Genomic DNA, 5,596 nt, shown 5'->3' on the forward strand with positions numbered 1-5,596 from the left:
GCAGTCATTGGGACCCAGGGGGGATAAAAAATGTGTTGTTACAAAGTTCAATTTGGGCAAAAATGCCAATCGATGCCGTCCTTTTCTGGTATGACTGGGTAGGCCAACACTTATAAAATATATATATGAAATGTTAATCGTGGGTCTTCCTTTGTCATGGAATGGCAGAATTACCCAGAATTCTTTTTGGGCATGAACGAGGCAACTCTAGCCCTCGCCAAATACCTGAAGCGCGGCCGGAAAAAAAAAGTAGTGATGATGATTTCTATCCAGATACTAAGGAGTAGCCGTGGTGTGTGCTGCTAACGTAGACTTTTGATTTCTGAACACCTTTTTATCATAGAAAATTAAATTCGAGACAAAGTAGTGCTTTTTTCGCTGTTATCCTCGTAGCAAAAAAATGGCCTTTCGTGATCTCTTGTCAAAGGAACAAGAGAATACTGAAATTTCTATTTGCAGATTACTACAGTCGAACTCTACGGGCCGGTTATTTAAATCAAGTCTAACTAAGACCGCGGTTTACGGCAATCATTTTTACCTCCAGAACCTTCTATAAGTGATTTGCTTTAAGTCCACAAATGTTTTTCTCCTCTCTACTTAACATGTCGAAAGTGGCTCAGCGTTCTCTATACTCTTATCGACGATATTCGTTATCATAGTGGTCAAAATGTTGTGGACTCACGAGGCGCAGCCGAGTGTGCCCACAACAAATTTTGACCACTGTGATGACGAATATCGTTGTCGATAAGAGTACAGACAACGCTGAACCACTTTCGATTTGTTTTTTTACCACAATATTCAACGCCAAAGAAAGTTCTTATTTCACAGCGTGACCAAAATCATGACACGAAGAACTATAACTTTCTCGCAATATGATTGGTTTATTTCCCAAAATGGGCGTTCCTGATTGGCTATTACATTGCGCGACAAAATGACGCGAGCATGACGCGTACAGCGTTGTCCAGACTCTTATCGACAACTGCAAATTAGCATTTGACATTGGACAAGCACATGGGCATTCTGTCTGCGCGTGCGCGACTTTGAGAGGTCTTATGAGCGTATCCGCTGGCCCGCCATAAGCAGAAACCAAAATAATGGCGGTCTACGTGGGGAAAAGTTTCGAGTTCGTGTCGTTATCTGTGTAGTTTATCTTCCTTGCCTTACGTGTAGACGGTGTTAAAAGGTCGAGAAACGGTTGGGCTGTTTATGGCAAAAAGTCACAGCAAAGTACTTTCGAACAATAAGGGGAAACCAAGTTGTTTTGGTGTGGAACTCTCACGTAGTCAGTAATCTTGCGAAAGTTGCATAATTCAAAGGGCTCTTCAAACACACATAAGCAGACTAGACAGACATTTTACCGCGTTAGTTTTGATTCCAACCTACGTGTTTATCTCTCACTGTTCTCTCTCTTTTGCTCCTTGTTTGAAATGTGTTAAAATATCGAGAATTTCAGCTACATTATGAAAATAAATGTTCACACCCAAAGTTTACGGTAGCTTGCCTTTTTTGGTTTCAAGTTTGTTGGCATGAACGCGAACAAGCGTGAACGACGGGCCAAAAACAGCAGCTTTGACCAAATTATGGTCTGAATAAACAGCCAGAAAATAGAGTTGGTAATGTTACCACGGGAAAAATGTTTAGAAATTGTGGAACGTTTGAAGCTTCTGACAGAGAGTAAGTCATGTTAAGTCTTGGTTTCGTGTATTGCATGGAGCACCTCCCATTTGAAAATTACTTAGCTCACATGGTGTTAGCTTCAGGGAACTAGAGCAAGATAGCTGGTTAAGGTTTTGAGTTTAAGCACATCCCAAATCCCTAGGGAACTAAATCTGAGGACCTGAAATAAATAACCACTGTCTAAGGGCATAGCAAGGTCTATGATTCCCATGTTGTAATTGAACAAGCTGCCCTCTTGAACCTTGTACAACTGTCTCAATCTGTAGGAATGATCCTTCTCTGTGTTCATTTCCAAAGAATCAAACTATTCAAGTTGAAAATTGATTACAAAATGACAACAGGAAATTAGTAAGTTCTGACTAGACCAGGCCCAGGGAACACACCAAAGAGTATTCCTTGTTTAATATCAAGCCCCAAGCTTTTTAAACTTTTACAAGTATAGAACTAAAATACAATTTAATTTGTTAGTCCTTTGGAAGGATAAGATATGAGGAAATGGTCAACAACTGTATTCACAATAAATGGATACCAAAAACTTAATGATCACGAGTGTTTTTCTTCATATCAACTTGCTGGTCACCTTACTGAGACTATGACATGCAACATTTTATTATGTAGGATGTGAATACATGTCTGAACAGATGTCACTACAAAGCACTAACAGACAAGCTTCTAATGCATACAACCATTAGCCTCTTTGAAAGCCACAGGCATGGGCTACAAGGTGGCCTTATTGCAACCAGCTCTTCTGGAAACATCAGTAACTTCATCAGATATCCTGCAGGAATGGTTATGCATGAGTGGGGGGTACAACTGCAAGGATCAAACATGAGCATTTTAGGTCTGAAGTAAACATCAATAATACAGGGTTTCATTTCTTTCAACTTAAGTAAACCATTCTCTCCCTCTTCCTCAAACTATCTTGGTTTTTACTTACATTGTAAATGCTCATAAAGATTTGCTACACTGTACCCAGTATTTATTTATTCAACATATTTTGGGTACAAATAACATTCAAGGTTAATATGTAGATGAACTCCCTTGCTTAATCTCATTGCAAATTTGAAAGTATTATTGTTCATCTAGTTTTCAACATAATTTTGTATCTTCATTTACCCGTGAATTGTGGTGAACATTTATTGATTTTTATACTACAGTATATGGATTGTTGGAAGAGCCAGTACATGACAAATCTGATGTGTAACATATTATTTGTGAATAATGATTGTTGAGAAGATGATCGAAATATAGTGACAGGTCTTGCAGATAATCAAGTGCATGTTTCACTTATTCTAGACGGTACAACGGGATTTTGGCAAGTAAAACGTGTTTCCTAGCATTTTTTGGTACAAATGTATAACTAACACATACATCTAAAGAAATCGTGATTGGCATTCCTCTACAGGCTAAGGGATACACACTAAAAGCGAAATGTCTGTTCTGCCCTACAGAGCTCGTCTCCAGAATTACAACCAAATATTTTTGAATGAGCATTCTGAATGAGCATTCTCACTTATTTCTTAAATCGCTCGTCTAAGAACACTTGTTGAGGTAAATTCAATTGCTGCACGTAGAAAAAAAAACCGACGAGCTTCTAGTCTGCTAGGTAGCAGCATGCTAATGAAATAAACACGATAACAGAGCTTACGCCATCCGGTTCGAAAACTACATGGACAAGCTCCAAATGTGAAATCTTCGACAGTAAACGGTAGTAGTTTGCCTTGTTACAAAAAGAAGCACGCATTTTTTCGGAATAAAAAAACCAGATGAAGCGAAGGTCAAATAAACAAAGAATGCACTAAAAGTGTTCTCGGACTTGGGGGCCGGCGAAAAAGGGTAGTTTAACCGAACTTTTGACTTAAGTTAGCTCTAGGAGACGAAAAAAGCAATTACAAAAATACCTACTGAAGCACAGGGAAAAAAATTGCAAAAGTCATCGTGTATTGAAATGACACTACAACCTTGTTAAAAATGGACAACTACATGCTCTGCACAACAGACTTGGAGAGCAGCAAGACAGAAGACTTTTGTGATCCACGACTTGGAAAATCAGTAAAAACTTCCCAAATAAAAATTTGCCAAAATCTGTTGTAATAACATTGTAATCCTACAAACAGCGCATTTTTTAAAGCCTGGAGTCCCAAGCGGCTGCAAAGAGGAAGAAGAGACAATGTTATTTGAAGTAATTTAAAGCTTGGGGGCCGGCGGAATTATGATGAAAACTTACTTCAAAGTTGAATCAAAATCAGCTCAAATTCAAAATTTCCATCTCATAAAGGGTGGTGTATCTGAGGATCGTGTCAATATGCAGCCCTGTGATTCATAACAATAAAGCTTCAACATCTTCAAACTAACCTGCATCATTTGTCTTCTCGTGTGAACATCTTGAACTTCGGTAAATCAAATGCCAAACTCCACTTCTTTGGGCCTTTATCTCGTTTTGTTCGGGATTTGATCATTAAAATATTCTCATCCGAACTCCAAACAAACTCGAAGAATATCCATAGTGATAGAAAAGTGTGTAATTTTGTTACAATCTTTCATCTCTCTTGACAAAATATTTTTCAAAGTGTAGATCGCCCGTTTAAAAACTTCGAATAATTCGATTCCCTTCGCGCATGCTCAGACAAAATGCCCATCTGCTCATTGGACATCCTTCACACTAGAATTGGCTAAAATGAAAATGACTTCGGACTACGTTTTGTTAAGCACCGGCTAAACTTCGTTTAAATAAAAGGCCCTGCATCTCTATGCAATAAGCGCAATTTAAAATTTCCTCATATTACTGTATAAAAGTCTGCTTTTAAATGATTTTCCTGCTAATATGAAATATAACTGAGTTTTCTCTCCAGGTCTTCTCATGATCATCGACAAAGTTACATTCTGTCCCTCAATAATCCTAGAACAACCAGTTATGGTCTTAAGTTCTTTTTCTTACTCATGAGCTAAGTTATGGAATGCGCTACCTGATTTTATCCGTACCACTGAGTTTACAGGTTTTAAGATGAGAATCCAGGGCCTCATTTTGTAGAGCCGCTTTTCTTTTTAATTAACGTATCTTTAAATATATATTGACTGCGAGGGGTCTATGTTTTGCTCTAAAATCGTTGAAACGAACGCGTACGTTGAACTATCAAAATGGCTGGCTGGCTTCCTTTAGTGTAGCAAAATGACATTAAAAGAACATCCAAGTCGAGCAACAATCTTGTGATCATATTTTTCTTTTTATTCTATCAAAGATTGTATGTTAGCTCTAACCAGTATCCACAAGATCTAATGCATAATTTATGTTGTGATTCAAGTTTTTTCTTGGTTAAAGATTTTTCGAACCACTTCAATTTCGATAAAGTCTAGTATTCATTACCTAGACTGCGAACAGTCTCTCTTTTGCTCTAAAATCGTTGAAAGTTCGCCCCGCACATTTCAAGTTCGATCCCTTTACATACGCATCTGACTACAGATGATTTTTGATAAATCCAACAAATCGATGGCTCTTTCGTCTATTGTCTGTCTTCAAAGAAAATCCCTCGAAATACTCGAATTTGCATGTGCTTTCTATAAAGACCGGAAAGCTGTTGCTAAGTAATCAATTTGCGGAGTCGCTAGTTTCACACATTCATGCAAGTCAATCTACTTGCAATATTCGATTTTGCTTGTGCTTCCGTTTCGTCTGAATATATTCAAAGTACAGCGAGTTACTAATTTGCCGACGATTTTCCCACTTCAGAACTGAAAAGCAACACTTCAGTAACAGTCAGAGTTGAAGTTAAGTGTAAATGAGGCGATTCAGCGTAAGAGTATTTTATCTGGATAAATGCGTACTGCATCAGGGGCGTGGCGTCCTTTTCGCAAATACGCACGTGGGTACTTGAGAAATTGGCAAGATTTTTTTCACAGATTTTCTGTCATGCGTAAAAGC

The 5,596-nt window shown here is 38.2% G+C and overlaps 1 protein-coding gene and 1 long non-coding RNA gene across 2 annotated transcripts in view; both read right to left on the bottom strand.

Moving 5' to 3' along the window:
• Positions 1–2,062: 2,062 nt before the first annotated feature.
• Positions 2,063–4,261, bottom strand: LOC137997923 (uncharacterized). The gene is made up of 2 exons (XR_011122630.1): positions 4,033–4,261; positions 2,063–2,490 (listed from the first exon to the last, which is right to left on the bottom strand). It is a non-coding gene; the product is annotated as an uncharacterized lncRNA (long non-coding RNA).
• Positions 4,262–4,508: 247 nt separating this feature from the next.
• Positions 4,509–5,596, bottom strand: part of LOC137997914 (large ribosomal subunit protein uL29m-like) — an 11,463-nt gene continuing 10,375 nt past the window's right edge. Inside the window, exon 6 of the mRNA XM_068844240.1 lies at positions 4,509–5,596. This exon is cut by the window's right edge and continues 1,971 nt beyond it. The gene's annotated coding sequence lies outside the window, so the exon portion shown is untranslated.

Source organism: Montipora foliosa, chromosome 3, assembly GCF_036669935.1.
Source record: "Montipora foliosa isolate CH-2021 chromosome 3, ASM3666993v2, whole genome shotgun sequence".
Classification (NCBI taxonomy): domain Eukaryota; kingdom Metazoa; phylum Cnidaria; class Anthozoa; order Scleractinia; family Acroporidae; genus Montipora; species Montipora foliosa.